This window comes from Musca autumnalis, unplaced genomic scaffold (assembly GCF_047663935.1).
Source record: "Musca autumnalis isolate F117 unplaced genomic scaffold, ASM4766393v1 scaffold_1, whole genome shotgun sequence".
Classification (NCBI taxonomy): domain Eukaryota; kingdom Metazoa; phylum Arthropoda; class Insecta; order Diptera; family Muscidae; genus Musca; species Musca autumnalis.
This window is the reverse complement of record NW_027411644.1, coordinates 118,844,629-118,862,407: the sequence shown is the minus strand read 5'-3', so window position 1 is coordinate 118,862,407 and position 17,779 is coordinate 118,844,629. Positions and strand designations below refer to the sequence as shown.

The window sequence follows — 17,779 nt, the reverse complement described above, 5'->3', positions numbered from 1 at the left end:
TATTTAGACTACAGAAACCCTAGCAGGGTTTTGTCCTGTCAGATCCAGTTCGGATTTTATGGCCTCATCTAACCGGGCTAAATCTACACTTTTTTGCATTTATCAGGCCTTTATCTCAGAAACGAATAGGATTTTGGCCTTGCTGTCTTTAGCAATATTGTAGCCCTAAACTAGTAGAACTTATCTTTTGAAAAAACCACATAAGAAAAACTCCTTCCAGGGCATCAAAATCTATAAAATATAGAAAATTTTACATAATTGCTGAAATTTTGGTTAGTATCGGCTAAACTATTGGGAGTTGAACCAAGTAACCTTTTGCAAAAATTTTCCAAATAAAGTTCTCAGCAATTCGTTAGAACATTCTGAAACTCTACAATGCTTACTTCATGTTGTTTCAGCGGTATTTTGCATCATATCTTTTACAACACGTATTTCAAACACAGTTCACACCAACAGTTTATTCTCACATTTCAGATTTCACTACATTATTGACATTTTTATTAAATCGTCGTTGAAAAATGTACTGAAAACAAAGGCATAGAGGCATTCTACAACAATGACATGTTCTGAAGAGTTGTGTATTACATTCCAGGGAATATTTTTCCAAAAGAAAACATACAGAAAAAATTAACGGTTTTGGAGATACGGTGCGAAATGTATAAAAATTGTGGAATTTTTGCATATATTTTGAAATATGAGGCAATAAATGTAGTTTTTCGAGTTCATTATTTCTCCAAATATTTTATTCTTGTCCATATCTACAAATTTGCTTCAGAGGTCAGAAGAAGATTCGCATCAATGGCATTGTGTAATTACTCCCTGTTCACACTAGAGAGATTTCAAAGAAATAATTTCATGAAATTCAATTCAATGATATAGAATTCGCTTTAGTGTGGACCGGGATTTAGCAATTAATTGATTAATGGGTTGCATTATAATTGCACCTGATTGGTTTTAATCTGTCAAATGTTTTGTTATTGTGAATAAATTGTATGAAAACGAACATTTTAACAGCTTGAAAAATTGCAATCTTGTAGTTTTGGACCTCTCCCTCTCTATATACATCTTACATATGAGAACGTATACTTATCTTATCCACCATATGGCAATTTGGGTGACCCTCACGGTAACACCCGAACAAAAACTGTAACGGAAGCACGCAATTGTGCTGTCGTACTGTAAGAGTCTTTGTCTCCTAAGAGTCTTTGTCTCCGATCACACTGATGATGTTAGTCCCGGTCCACACTAGCGTGATTTTCATTAAAAAAATTTCATGTAATTAGGCGTTCTTAAATCGAATTCCCCACTACAGCAATTTTATGATTTTACTCTACTATGGAAGTCGATTTAGAGACGCATAATTTCATGCAATTTTTTCAATGAAATCACTCTAGTGTGACCGGAATCACATATTTCTCAGGGCGGCGTTCTAACATTTTTGAATATTATTCTATCTCGTTGCACGTATATTTGCTTCTTTATCTCCACTCAAGAGCGTCTACCTGGCAGCTATTAAGGACCATGTTCCCACATCTCAGCTTGAGGCAGATAGATGTCGTAAGGGTGGATAAGAATCTTGGGGTAGTTAGTTGCCGGAATTCGGTTACCATCGACCAGTACATTAAACTCTATGCTCATCTCCGCAGTTTAACGAATAGTGTGGCCGTAGATTTAATGGCAGATATGTGCATATTCCTCCTGCGAAAAAATGTTTATAAGAACAGTGAAATAAGAGTTCAGGCTTTCACAAATGACATTGTTTCGTACAAAACGAGTTCAATGTCGTCTGGAGGAGGTGGAATACTGGAGAGGTAGAGGTTTAACAGTTCCGGGGATATCACCTTACCATGGGGAACTGAATGTTGCACACTATGGCATTTCGACTTCTTGTTCCTAAATTCCACGTACCAATATCGTCCATACAAATAATTGATTATGCAACGTTTCAAACTTGGCCGAAGAGTAGTCCGGTCAATGTCCTCAAACAGTGTGGAGTGTATGACAGTATCTATAGTTTTTGACACGTCGGGCGCCAGCAACACTGTCGGGTATTCCACCAGCAGGTATGTATATAGCTAGTGACTGTAGGTGTAATGAGGTCCCGGAACATCCTTTTTGCTACCCGCATATCAAAACGGTTGGGTAGTTTTCTGAGTTTTCCCATGATCAATGAAAGTGTAGCGTTTAGAGTTGAGAAAGTCTGGCGACTGCTGATGTAGATTTTAGGGAGAAATTATGGTTATATCTAAACTGTGACACTCTCAGCTAAATCTGATAGGGGCATCCTCATTGACCGTGCAAAATCTTAGGGTTATCAATCTACTCAGCCAGAGAAATACCCTTCTGGTCATTACCTACGACCGAGTCCCACAACTCATCATACGGATTAAAGTCCTCTAAGACCAGTCGGTTATGACCTTCCAAAAGCGGACTATTGTTGGTCATACAAACTGGAGTACAGCTATTAATCGGCGGGATGTATACGGCAGTTCGACACCTGGCAGCTACTCCCATACATTTTATGTACTCATGCGAGATAGGACTGTATTGAACAGACTGGTTCAACAGGAAAGCTAGCCCCAACCTCGACTTCTGGTGTAATCCTATGCCAGTACGTTGTAACAATCACAACGCTGCAGATTCCAGTTGTTGTTGGCAAAATTAAAAATATGTGTCTTTCTTCCGATCACATTGATTAGAGGTATTACAGACGCTGAGGTTTATAGGAAACTCTCCTAAGATTACTTCGTTTATCCACTGTAGGTATGCATGATCATTAATCAATTCTCACCATTAAGCTTTTTAATATTGTTGCAATCTCAGGCGTCTTTTTACATGTTTTCTTTATACTCGAACATAAAAAAGCATATTGACGTTAACAAATAGCAAGCAATTTTCAAAATTGGCATGACAGCATCAATTGAGGAAGTAGAGAATTTTATGTGGATAGATGCTAAAGCACATAATAAGGGTCATGACGAAAGCTGAAAATATTTTTGAAAAAAGACAACAAATTTTTCAGGATCGTACAATATATAATGTATACTCAGGGCTCAAACAAAATGTCCAGCCCCTACTTATTTATTAATATTATGTTTTAATATTTATAATAAACCAACTTTTGTGAGACGGTTTATTGTTCATGAATATGGATTAAAATCGGAAATCATAGAATATGGATCTGGATAAATATGTATTTGTAATAGCTGTTGTAAACATTGAATTTAATAAAAAATTAATGCAGTCCATGATTACAACAAACTGATTTAATCGATTTGTTATTTTTTATCGGAAATCGCACAAAGGTGGAAATATGCATGGATGGAAAAGACAATGCCCCGCTCAAACACACAATCAATATAATATTGATATGTTATTTGTGATTTCTATTTGTAAATAACAACAACAATTTAAGTTTTCAGTTTTAATTAATTCTTGTTAAGCTGCTCGCTCCACTAACTAAACGGCAATTGAGATGCCTGACTGAATTTGAGTTGTTTGCATACTTTCACCGGACTTAGATATTTATGATGAATTGAGAATAGAATGATTTGTGGAATATTGATTTTTATTCCGACGGCATATTACTAAATCAAATGAAAAAGGTTAGATCTAATAATTGCAAGTAAGAAATACTTAATCACATAATTTGTTACTGGCTTGCATTTCCTTATTACTCTTGATTACTAAACTCAATTAAATTGAGACCATATTTGGACTTTGAGACCATTAAGGCCAAGATCGTTTGGATTCTTTGCAGGCTATGAAAATCGATTATCATGATGTTTTCAAGTAGTATTTAGAATTGAGATTTTAGATTCACTTGCTACAAATTATTTAATCATACGAATGTAAACGTATTTCTTGAAATTTTGCCTGTTAGGGCGAAGATCATTTTTAATGATTTTTATTAATTTTCTCGTTTAGAGTTAAGCTTGATGATCGGAAATTGTTTTGCAAGTGAAAAAGGAAAGCCAAGGACTCGAACCCACACAGTCACCAAATTACGTGACATGGTTTCGCTGTTAGTCGAGCCGCCCTTCAGACGTATCGACTGTGTAATGGCTTCTCTGTCCTAGAACTTTTCGTTTTTCAAATGCAAATGTGTTTTGAGTCCTTGGCTTTCCTTTTTCACTTGCAAAAAATTTCCGATCATCAAGCTTAACTCTAAACGAGAAAATTAATAAAAAGCATTAAAAATTATCTTCGCCCTAACCCTGCGTTTACAAATGACAGGACAGTTGACTTAATGTATTGATTGTCAAAATACCAAAACTTGCCTGTGTGACGTAGGCGTCCAGACAACTGCAAAAACAGTTGTAAAATTATTAATGAAAATCATCGATTTCTTCTTGTTTTCTGTTCACATATTTTGTTTTTGTTCATGTTCTTTTGTTTTCAATACATTTCAATTATCATATCACTTCTTTTTTTACGAACATGTCAAAAATTTGTTAACCCGGCTGTCTGTGAAAAAATGATGGACAGCTGGGAGACAAAAGACAAATGTATGTATGTATGTGTTAGTAAATCAGAGTTGTATTTGAAGACAAACTGTCTGGTGTAAATGCCTAGTTACAGGCAAAATTTTAAAAAATAAAAAACAGTCTGATCCCGCCAAGGATTTGAACCCACGTCCTTGAAAACATATCAAAAATGTTGTCACGGCGTGTTAGCGTTCAAAGGCAAAACTCATAACTTCAAAGGCAGCGCAAAATAGCGTTTGTCATGAAGAAATACATTTCAACGGTCAAATATCCGTTAATGTATAAAAACACATTTGCATTTGAAAAACGAAAAGTTCCAGGACAGAGAAGCCATTCCACAGTCGATACGTCTGAAGAGCTGCTCAACTAATAGCGAAACCAGGTCACGTAATTTGGTGACTGTGTGGGTTCGAGTCCTTTCCATTTTCACTTGCAAAAAATTTCCGATCATCAAGCTTAACTCTAAACGAGAAAATTAATGAAAAACGTATTTCGTTTATAACCGGATTTAATAAATACACTGGGTTTCAAATGCCGTTTCCATTGCGTATACGTCAAACAAATCCTAATAAAGAAGTTTAACCTGGCAAAAAGCTATAATAAAAAATCATTTCCTCGAAAGTAGTCTTTTACAGCATCATGTATAGTACCCTATTATTATTGTTATTAATAAAATTCCATCTGCTGAAAATATTTACATAAGGCTTTTTAATTTACATACGCATGTACATACATATGTATGTACATTAACATGCAGACAGTTTAAAATTTGAACAATCACAGAAAAATGTTAATTATTTACTTTTGGCATGCTATCAACAACAAAAAAAATGCAAAAATGAAATAAACGATTAAAATATCAAAAGTATAACACAAAGGAATGCATTCCGCACAGGTGAACACATATGCAAATATTTACTTGGATGGATTGTGGTAATGCTTGAATTTTAAAGGAGGCGGTCGTCGCATCATTTCATTTTGTTAATTTCCAAAACAAACATTAACCCTCTCGTGCAAGGGTAATGTTATTTGGTTGGAAATATTAGGTCTGTCTGGTTACCCTAAAATTTGTAACAACTTGTACCAATTGTTGCTGGAAGTCGTCTGTTAACACAAAAAAACCAGCAGAAGAGAGCGATTCGAGAGAGACATTTTGACAGTTCTTTCACTGAGAGTGTGCAAATTCTTGCTGGACAAATTTCTTCTAGCAATCACTAGCAATTCTTCTTCTTCCTGAAAACAATCAATCATCTGTTTTTAGTTTGTTGCTGATTTAAGTTTGTGGAAATTAAAAACTATTTTATTGTGGAAATAACATAGTCTAATTGTATTGTTTTATGGACAACAAATTTGTAAAGTGGAAAGAATACTTTTTTGGGTAATTTTCTTTTTTATTTTTAATAAAATACAAAATTGTTGCTTCCTTTGGTTCCTTCATTGGCGGATAAATGGTTCTGTTTTGGCAAGTCAGCTGATTGCTTGCAGATTATTGCTGGGAAGGTGTCTGTTTACTTTTTACAATTTTCTAGCAAATGAGAATAAAAACCCCTTACTCTCTGAGAAAGTTCTTGCTGGACAATTCTTGCTGGGAAAGTAACCAGACAGACTTATTACTAGGCAATATTAATTTCCGGTTAGAAGTTCTTTGCTTTTCGATTAAAATACTCGTCTCTCAATGAGAACCATAATGGATTTAGTAAATTCAGAGAATTTACAATGTCAAATCCATTACATATACATTAAATAAATCCTCATAAAGGAGGTAAAACAGTCAGGAAGCGCTATATAAACATGCTACAACAAAATAATAACATTTTATTTCTCAGTAACTTCTTTTCAACGCTCTATTTAAAGCTTTGTTCCAGAACTAAAAAGTTTTTAAAATTTTTTGCGACTTTTACCCATTTTACCAGAAAAACCGTTCCCGTACGCAAAAAAGTTGTAAAATGTTAATTTCTCTTTACACAAAAATGGCGCCGAATGGCGCTCTCTTTAAAAACTTTTCACTCGATAAATTTGAGCGTAAAAAAAAGTAACATGATTACCGGCGTCTGTTTGGCTGCTACGTTGACTTTGACATTTGTTCCAGCTTTTTTGACGTTTTTTCCATTTTTGCGTTCCCGAACTTTTTGAAAAACCTTTTGTGTGAAAACAATTTTTCTCTCTTCTTCAAGTTTTACTATTAAAAAGTACGGGAACAAAGCTTAAATTGATGCGAGGGTACAAAAAATACCAACCTTCCCACTTCAATAGGGAATTATTAACAAAATACGCAAAGTCCACATCTCCATCAAAAACAAACACGAAAAATCAAACTCTACATTTTTAGAATTAACTGCAATTCTTTAGGATTTTCTGTAGAGTGAAGATCGCGTTTATGGTGGATTCTTTGGATTCTTCTTCTATTACCCTTCACTCCCTGTGGAGCATAGGGAGCGATGCTTGACTGATGTCGTTTCATAAATAGTTTGCTGCTTTTAGTTCTGCCTCAATCGAACTTCCGCACGTTTTAGCTGTTGCACAACACGCCGGTCTCTACCCTGGCAATTCCAACAAAGCGATTGACCTATCCAACGGCATTTCCGTTGATAGACCTCAACGGGAGCTGCTGTTACTTGGCTCAGTAGACATACGTCATCAGCGTATTCCAAGTCTTCCAGGTGTTTAAACGGTGTCCACTGGATTCCACGTTTGTCATTCAAAGCTGAAGCATTACATCGTCGATGACAAGGAAGAAAAGTATTGGTGAAAAAATACATCCTTGTCTGGAGTCGGTGTACATGGCTTTGATTAAGTTGAGAATTTTTGGCGGTATGTTACGTCGTACTAGGATATTCCATAGAGAGAATCGGTTAATGCTATCAAAAGCTTTCATGAAGTCTATGAATGCCAAGTATACTGGTGTGCGAAACTCATAGCACTGCTCCAATACTATTCTTACAGTGTTAATAAGGTCAACACATGAACGATTCTCTCTGAATCCAAACTGATTCTCTCGGAGTGTATCAATGACCCGTCAGATATTCGGGTTAGAGTTATGCGACTTTATATTTAGCTTGGGATTGGTAGTAATGTAATTCCCCTGTAATTTTTCCCATTTTTGGATTCCACCTTTTTTGGTATTTTTTTCATGATACCTTCATTCCAAGAAGAAGAAAATACTTCAAAAAATGTTTACTATATACGGGTGCCATAATGTTGCTGATTGTTCTTCATCACAATGAAGCATTTCCGCAGAGGTATTATCATTGCCTGGGGCCTTGTTATTTTGGCGGTTGGCAACGAAGTGTGGCCTATTGGCGTTGTTAGTGTTGACTTGAAATGTTTCATCCGCATAATGACCTTGATATGTTGTATAGCTATTTGACGTCGCCTCTTCTAGCAGCTAGGTTTGCTTGTTCATCAATATATTATCGTTTGTCTCTTTTTGCAGACAGATTTTGATAGAGCATACGTAGATCTGTAGCATCTCTATTTTCCAGGGTTTAAAAGCCAGCATCTAAAAACATTAGCATCAGCTGTACACTTCAACTGCTACACAATATTCACACACACGGCTAAATGAGAAACCGAACGCATATTTATTTTTGTACATTTTTGCTTATTTCGTTATTCATGCCTAATCTTTTTTTCGTTAGGCATAATCGACAACCACGCTACATATTTAGCAGTCGGCTGACCATTCGTCGCTGCGAATTAGCCAGAGAGGGTGTTTTTTGTCATTAGAGTTGCCAACGCAGTAATAAAAAAGATGTCATTTAATGTCAAAATGCTTCCATCATATGGTAAAACCTAAAGAATACTAATTATTATTGTTTAAAAATAAAAAAAATTTTGAACGGCTTCGCCAAAAATTCACATTTCCTTTGAACGAAAAAGTGGAATTAATTATATCGTGATTTTTAATGCATTACACTGGTAACCCTGATCTCAAAAACAATTGTTTGCTGAAATCATGGCTAATGCTAAGTTTACATTTACGAAATCCACTCGATTTCAACTGTCAATTCCATAGCTCAAACGTCAAATGAAATCTCATCTTGATTTCATTTGACGTTTAACCTATGGATTTGACAGTTGAAATCGAGTGGATTTCGTAAATGTAAACCAAGCATAAGCCGTTGAAACTTTGTTGCTTATTCTCTTTTCTGATATGTGTTGATCATGTGTGCTGCAAAATATGAGTATGTGTGTCTGATGCTTTTTTATTAAAGCGACAATATCAAATAGCATCAGCATCGCTAGCAATATTTTTGTGAAATTTGTTGCTACATGTTGCCGTTGTTCATTGTTGCTAAACATATTTCGAAGAAATTTTAGCAGGCAAAGCTGCAAATATTCGGTGCTTTTGCTAATATGGCGTTAGCATTTTAAACCCTGCTATTTTCATTTGAGATTCTAATATTCAGAGCATTACGTTGTTCAACCATTTACCACGTATTATTACTAATCCAATCTTTCCTCTTATGGTTTTTGAAACCTATTGTTGTTTGGCGGTCTCATTATAGATGTTTGTGATATTAGGAGGGTTGGCGTTTTTTATTTGGGATGACGACTTCTATTTTGTTTTTCAAAATAGTCAGGCTTAATCCCATAGTCGCTGTTTTAATATTTTATTGAAACAACTTTAATTTATTAGTGGTATTTTGAAAAATAAAATAGAAGTCGTCATCCCAAATAAAAAAACGCCAACCCTCCTAATTGTGAGACCGGGCACCGTCGAAATTTTGTTTATTGCTGTAGTATGAAATACCAACAAATTAGTTATGTGTTTTTCGCTGAGAATCGACGAACGCATAGCAGTGGGAAAGATTTGGTCTTGTTTGCAATAAAGTTGCTCGAGTTTAGGTAATGCCAAAGAAATTATCGATCACAGCGGGCAATTGACACTTGGGTACAAAAAGTTTCTTGTTGAAAAACAAGAAACAATGGAACTGATGAAGATCTGTGGCGAGATCTGAAACTATAGTCTTCCCTGCCTTACCCCTTGGTAAACATCGCCAATTTTTCCCAGTAATAAATTAAAGTTGTTTTAATAAAATATTAAAATAACGACTATGGGATTAAGCCTGACTATTTTGAAAAACAAAATAGATGTTTGTGATATTTGTGTTAATATCGTTGATATTGAGGTGTCTGTTGTTCGTGACATGAGGAAGTTGACTGCGATCGATGCCATAAAGACATTGCGGTGTTCTTCCAATTTTAGTTTCTCCCCATAGAGTTTGCGATTTGTTTTGGTTGCATTTGATCTTAGACTCGCCAACTTCAATCTAGCTTTAGTCATTACTAAGTTTTGGTCGCTTTTAATGTCAGCTCCTCGCTTTAATCGCACATCCAGTAGAAAAAATCGCCATTTGGAGTTTATCGATTTAAGTTTTGGTAATACGGTTGGGAGAAACCCATGTTATCTTATGCTAAAGTTTGTTTCTCTACAAGTGGTGTCTTAAGACACGCCGTTCCGACTCGGCAATAAACAGTAGGTCCCATATCATTGAGCTAATATGAATCGGGTGCACTCATTGATATGAGGGAAGTCTCCCTTGTGCATTGCCTCCCACCAAAAACTGCTTATAACAGCATAACTCTAGTAATCGGCATCCATTGTCATTTCTTAGCCCGATGCCATGTTTCCCCATGTAGGGTTCAACTCCAATGTTATCTGAACCAACTTTAGCGTTGAAGTTGCCGAGTAAGATTGTTATGTCGGAACCGTGCGTATTGCTATTCATCAAACTGCTAAGTGCGTCATAGAAGTTTTCTTAGATTGCGTACTCTGGTTTTAAGTTTCAGTACCATCAGTCTCTCATTAGTAGGGTACCATGTTACCACGGACTTGGCAATTTATTGATCATCAACAGTCCAACACCTCTACTATGTTCTTACACTTCTGGTCGACCGGAGTAAGGAAATACAGTGTTTTCATTTATCAGCTCATCTTGTCCTGTCCACCTTGTTTCGTGTACGGCCAACAAGTCAATTTTGTAGCGCAGCATTTGGTCTTTTTTATTTTTATTCATCGAAATGTTTTTGCATAGATTAGGCACCTCCAAAATCCTTGTGCCAGCTACCGAAGCAGGTGGATTTCTCTTACGATTATCCCTTGGAGTAGTGTATTATCTATAGTTGTTTCTTTCCTTTCCTTAAAAACATCAGTATACTAAGTAATTGGGAGATGAGTCTAAAGACACGTTTTAAATGTTAATATAGCGGGCCGTTCGACCCTGGCAAACAGACGCTGCAGGTATTTTATTACACAGCTGTCCCTAATATGGGAAAACAGGCGCTGGCACCGAGACAATCGCTCACGGAATTCACGTGGGGTCGTTAAGCCCGTCATCCCTTTTTAAGGAATGCTCCTGTGGTGGATTAGCCAGTTGTAAACAAATCCAGCTTTTGTATTGAGCTTCTTCAAACTGATTCCTTACGCTAAAAATGGTGTTAATAAAGGTAGGTACAATTAAATGAGGGGCAATATGCCGATATACCAACAAATTTCAGGTGGAAAGTTTTGTACCTCCGACGAAGACTAAATACCAAATTTAAGCCAATTCGTTGGAATATTGAGGCCACAACCTTCAAAATACCGAAAATTGGGATGCACCGTTTATGGGGACGTATACCGATTAATTTAATATGGAAAGTTTATACCCCACATGAAGACTAAATACACAAATATCAGCCATTTCGGAGAAATATTGAGGCCAGAACCTTCAAAATACCGAAACTCGTGAGGTACACTTCTATGGGGCAATATGAAGGCGTGGACCTATACCTACAAATTTCAGGTGAAAAGTTTTGCACCCCCAACGAAGACTAAATATAAAATTTCAGCCATTTCGGTGTAATATTGAGGCCCCAACCTTCAAAGTACCGAAAACTGGGATGTGCCTTTCTATAGGGGTTATATGAAGGCGTGGACCTATACCGACATATTCAGAGGAGAAAGTTGAATACCCCCAACGAAGACTGAATACAAAATTTCAGCCAAAATCTGAACTATTTCCTCTCCGAAAAATCGTTTAGAATTCGGAACGAAATCTGAACGACTTTGCTTCCGAAATTGTTCAGACGTGTCGGACATCAGACATTTGGTTTGCTGGGAAATCATTGAGTGGATTTGTGTGCCTTTTTACTTACTAAATTGGTCTGTTCCAGTACTGCAAGTATCTACTAATTTTTAAAACTTTTTTCGATAACATAAAGGAAAAAATGTTATCGTAGTAAAAACTAGTAGCTTCTTGCAGGTTCTGGAACAATGCTAATGTGTGTGTCTTTGTACTTACTAAATGTTGCTGAAACATTTTTCAGCAACTTTTTCTTTATACAACCAAAGACATAAATACAACAAGATAAGACATTTTTTTGCTATCATTCTTCAGTGAATGGCTTCTGAATTTAACATAATGTTATATCTCGATATGGTGATATAGCGTTTTTTTCTTTTATACATTTTTACGTATTTAACCGAATTTACCGATCCAATTGACATAGAATTATTCTTGAATAGATCCTTGAATTCATAAATTTCGTTTCTGATACCATTACATGAAATGTTCCTCCTTGGTTGCGATTTTGTATTAACTGCAACCTGTTAAGGGTAATGTTTCTATACAAAGTTTCGTAAACATTTTTTTGTTGCATGCATTTTGTCTAGTCTTAGTTGTATTTATGTCTTTGATACAACTGCCAGTTTTAGAAACATTTGTAATAATTAGAGCTTCGTTCCAGTACTTTTTTAATGGTAAAATGTTCAAAAGAGAAAACTGTCAAAAATGAGTTCAACGCACACATTTTTCCAAAATGTACGGGAACGGAAAAATGGCAGAAAAGTCAAAAAATCTGGAACAAATGTCAATGTCGGCGTGTCAGCGAATCGGAAGCCGGCAAACATGTTGCACATTTTTTGCTCCCTCAAATTTGTCGTGTAAAAATTTTCTAAAGAGAAAGGCCATGTTTATATTATAGCCTTTTGCAGGGTTAACCTTCTTTGTTAGGATTTATTTGAAATATAAGCAATGGAATTGACATTTGAAACCCAGTGGGTTTGTTAAATCCGGTTAAATATAAACGTGCTATAAGTCATTCAAAAGAGAAAGTCAGTCATTACCCAACTAGTTAACGTTGGTCTATCACATATAATTTATGTAAATTCATCTTCAAATTTGGTTAACTCCCATCACGTTTATGTCATTATCCCCATCGTCTTGTCTTCGGAATTATATATGGACTTTTTATGTACACATGGTCTCTAAAATCTTAGTGTTCAAACATTGGGTCAGGTCATAATAATGTTTTAGGCGCCATGCTAGTTCGCGCTGCCGCCCTCATAAAAATTGGAACAAATGATAATGAAATCCAAAAATAAACATTACATAAAATCAGCTACCGAATTGCATACTTACTCTAATGAATCATACCAACAAAGAATTGGCTCTTATGGCATCTCAACTTCTTATCGCTCGTTATTGTTATCAGCACTACCACGACACCAGTAGCAACCACATAAGACTAGAAATCTCTTGGAAATCTCGGTAATACATAAAAATAACTCTCCTCGGGAACTTGGATTGCAAGTGACATTGAATGATTGGAGCAAAGAAAATGAGGAAAAACAAATGAAATCACCAAAAAATACAGGGAGGGGGGGAAATGTGTGCGTAACCTAATCGTAATTGGTGGCTTTATTTCCATCCACAACAACACCAGCGATGTGTGCTATCTTTTCGTAGCAAATATTTTTGTTTTTTGCTGATGAATTTCAAGTACGAACTCCCATTGTGGGTTCTCTAGGTTCGATATGGAGCAATGTTGTTCATTTTTTCATTGTGTGCCGTTGATGGTGATCGTAGCATTGTTGTGGATGAGTAGTTGACGCATAACATCTATCGTTGTATATCTGAATAGGTAAACAATCGTTAATGCAGTTAAAAGATGGTATGAACCAATGAAAAACGTATCATACCGTGTTGATGTTAAAAACCCGGTTTTTTAGGGAGAAACGTAGTCGGTTATTTAGTGGTGATCATGGCACAATAATACAGGTACTACACCAAAAACAGCTGATTGTCATTCTAGTTGTCAAAATGCATTATTATGAATAACATCACATACGAAACTTAAACAAGCAATTAAAAGTAATGCATTATTGTGAACAAATTTTGACGTTTAAGCTGACTCTAAGCAAGTGATGTAACTAACACCTTCATATTCCGCCATGATGGTGATATTTAGATTTTATAATTTTAATTTAGCTGCCATTCGTTTAAGTCCAAAATTGATTTTTCTGCCAAAGAATTATAAATTCCAAATTTCTGTACAAATTGCTCTGTTACCGATAATGCTTGGTTTACATTTACGAAATCCACTCGATTTCAACTGTCAAATCCATAGGTTAAACGTCAAATGAAATCCAGATGAGATTTCATTTGACGTTTGAGCAATGGAATTGACAGTTGAAATCGAGTGGATTTCGTAAATGTAAACTTAGCATAAGAGTAGTAAAGTACATAACATGGTACAAATACACAGGTAGCCGCATCGGCAATTGTTGGTAACATAAGGTGTCAAAATTTGACATCAATTCAATGCAGTTGACACATTATGTTACCACCAGCTGGCATGATAATGCTACCTGTATTATTGTACCATGGTACATAATAAATATGTAGTTGTGTTCCAGAACTAAAAGGTTTTGACAAATTTTGACATTTTTAAATTTTGCGTTCCCTTATAGGCAATTTAGCTATGACCTCATTAGCCGGATTTAGCGCATTATCAGGATTTATTTGCTAAACCCGACGATAATCTACCAGATTTCCCATACAAAAATAAATCCTCGTATTGAGTGGATTTGTTTTAAATCCGGTATAAATCCCAGTATACAACTCTGTTTTTTGCAATATGTTGCTAGAAAATACAAAAAGCTGCAAGCTGGGACAGAAAGCAAGGTAGATGCATCGGCGAATTGCTACAATACAAATAATTTCAAATTCGATCAGATGGGCTGATGCATCTACCTTAAAAATTGTGCTATGAACAAAAATCAGCTGACTGACATTTAAATCCCCCAAAAGTATATCTAAATGCAATGACATTTGTTCTGGATTTATTAAATGAGCTATTACACCTAAACACAGCACAATTTTTATGACAGTCGTTCACCACTTTTACCACTTAACAAAGTTCGGGAGCAGACCAAATGTTAAGTGGCTTAGGTAATACATCAAACACAGCTGATTATCGTTATAGTTTTTAAAATGCATTTTTGTGAATAAAATCACATACAAAATGTAATAGTACGTTTATATATAACCGGATTTAACAAACCCACTGGGTTTCAAATGTAAATTCCATTGCTTATGTTTCAAATAAATCCTCATAAAGAATGTTAACCCTGCAAAAGGCTATAATCAAGGCCTATAGAAAGAAGGTCGGCCATTCAGAATTCTGTTAACAACTTTTGACAACAAACATAATATATTTTATATTATTGTGATTTGAGTTGCTTTGTATTTTAAATCACAATAATGTTTTTGACAAGAAACATAACAATCAGGTGGACTTAGTGTCAAACTGTATAAACTGTGGCTATCATGATGAAATAATAAGGTGGCGTAAAATGACCTGATGATTGGTTTCAATCTGTCAATTTTTTTGTTATTGTGAATAAATTGTATGAAAACGTAAACAAACATTTTGACATATTGAAGAATTTTTGGCCGAAACAGAGTTGTAATTGTGCTACTTACGTGACCTGTTAAATAGATCTTGGTGGCTATAATATAAACATGGCCCATGGTGGAATAATAAGGTATATCGCCAAAAACAGCTGATCTTCATACCAGTTGTCAAAATGCGTTATTGTGAATAAAATCACATACAAAATGTAAACAAGCAATTCACAGTATGCATTATTGTGAACAAATTTGACGTTTGGCATGACATGGCCTAACAAGCAATTCACAGTAATGAGTTATTGTGAATAAATCTTGACGTTTAGACACATTCTTATTCCGCCATGGCATTAATACAGTGTATTTATATTTAATACACATGAAATGCAAGTCGTCCATCGTTAAAAATATGATGTCGTCTTGAAGTATCGTAGATATCACCTAATGACCTCTTTCCACGATATGCAAAATAACATCGTGGTAATAGGCCATACATATGGTAGCACCATGCCTTTGGAATGATTCCGCAACTGAAATTCATTTGCCGTATTTTCGAAGAAAACTAAAAAATCCGGTTCACATTCTAATGGAACCATACCGCGCCTAAATCGACAAACAAACACACTTCTGTATTTATTTTGTTCTTTTTCTTTATCTAGTCCATTAATTTTACCCGTTCACAAGATAACATTGAAGCAAACAATCATTACTGTTCTACTGTTTCACTGTTTGATTTACTCCAAAATCGTTGGCAAATATTTACGAAGCAAAACAAATTTGGAACAAGAGCGAATATGTTCACCGCAAATAAACAAACAGACGATCTGAAATGCAGACAGACAGGCGGAGGACAAACAACAACATTGAAATTGGTAGCAACTATTCAGTCGGTATGACTTTCTGGCATTTATGGAATTTGAAATAAGACAAAGCTTTTTTGGCAAGTCCTTCTTTTTAATGGAGGTCTGATTCGGTTATTTATGGAAGAGATAATTGATTGGTTCGATACGAATGGAATGGAATTTGTTCAATATGATGCAGTTGTGATTAAACAAGAGTTATGAACCCCTGTTTGATGTACTGAACCAAGTGGAGTTTAAAGATAACATTGCCCAGCAAAATTTTGGTAAGCACATGTCATTACTTCATTTATTACCGAGTACATGCATAATGGCTTACACATAACTATTTACTTAGCCTAGTGTGTAGTATGTTTGGCTACAAATCAAACGTTCGTGTGTTCGACTACCGATATGTAGTTAAATATGTACTTAATGAACATATTAAAAGAAGTACTTCCTTCCTATGACATCACCATGTAAAAATAATGACTTTTACGGTCAATTTGTAAGTAGTTATTGCTGCTAAAATTTACTGAATAATATCATTACTTGGTAATGATTTTTTGCTAGGTGTCGAGATTAGAAAACTGAATTTTAAAAAACAAAAAATAGTTTACGCTATTATGAATGGCTCGTTGCACAGTGCGAAATTTGGGAAGTTTAGTGGAACTTTAAGGGATTTTCAAAGAAATGATATTAATTAAACTTTTATTGAATTCGTTAGCTAAGTACTCCACTGCAAATGGTCCATACTCAGTTTGCCGATTTACTCCACGAGACGACTAAAAAATGCACTTAAAGTTGCACTTTTGTTTAATATATTTTTTTTGTAAGAAATGTATTTTTGATTCATTAAAAAATGGAGTGGCGCGGACAAGTGGTAAGTCAGTATGCCATGATTTATTTTTCTTAATATTTTACAAAATAATTATGATATTTTACACTTAAAAAAAATGCAAAAAACCCTTATTGTTTTCGTGCAATTTTAGTCGGAAAGAAGTTATTTTTTGAAGTTTTCAAAATTGTAATTTTTTATTTGCCGTGGTCATTTCAAAAGTGAAGTACGTACATTCACGTGGTAAGATATATATAATCTGAAAGATTGGATTCTCCTCTGTTCGCAAAGCTATAAAACTGGTGCGGTATCGCGCGGTCTTTGGAGATATTCAAGATTTTCTAAAAAGACTTCGGGAATTTCATTCAGTTGCATTTTCCAAAAGTGGAAGGTAAACGCGACAATGAACGCCATTGTTGACTGTGTTTTGAAGAAATGAACTCACTAATTCTAACAGTGATAATTTCTGTAAAATTAAGAAACCTCTCGCAATTTTTCATAGTTTTGACCTCTAAATGTTGGTGATTTACATATAGTGCAACATTTTTAGATGCTGCGGTACAAATACCAAAATACGTTAAAAATTGTAATGCAGTGCAGACCTGAACTTGATCTGAAAGACATTATTAACAAAATTAATGGTACAGACCTGCTGAATGGACCAATAAACATTATAGATACAAATGAAAACAAAAAATATTGACATTTTACTCCCCAATAGATGTGTAGGGTTGTGGGGCTTCACCCAGAAGTGGACCTATGTTGAAAGCTTTTGTGTGAGGAGGTTTTTTATTCGCTAACATCTTAAAATTTACATTTGCATCAAAATCGGCAGCAATTTTTTCTTTAACCTTTAAAATACCCAGTATGAAGGAATCCGGCTGTGGGGCTATTCCAAAACGCGAACCTATATTGAAAATATTTTGTACATAAGTTTTC

At 35.3% G+C, this 17,779-nt stretch overlaps 1 protein-coding gene across 28 annotated transcripts in view; it reads left to right on the top strand.

Moving 5' to 3' along the window:
- Nucleotides 1-17,779, top strand: part of mtd (TLD domain-containing protein mustard) — a 450,874-nt gene that overhangs the window by 178,285 nt on the left and 254,810 nt on the right. The gene's annotated exons all lie outside the window — the stretch shown is intronic.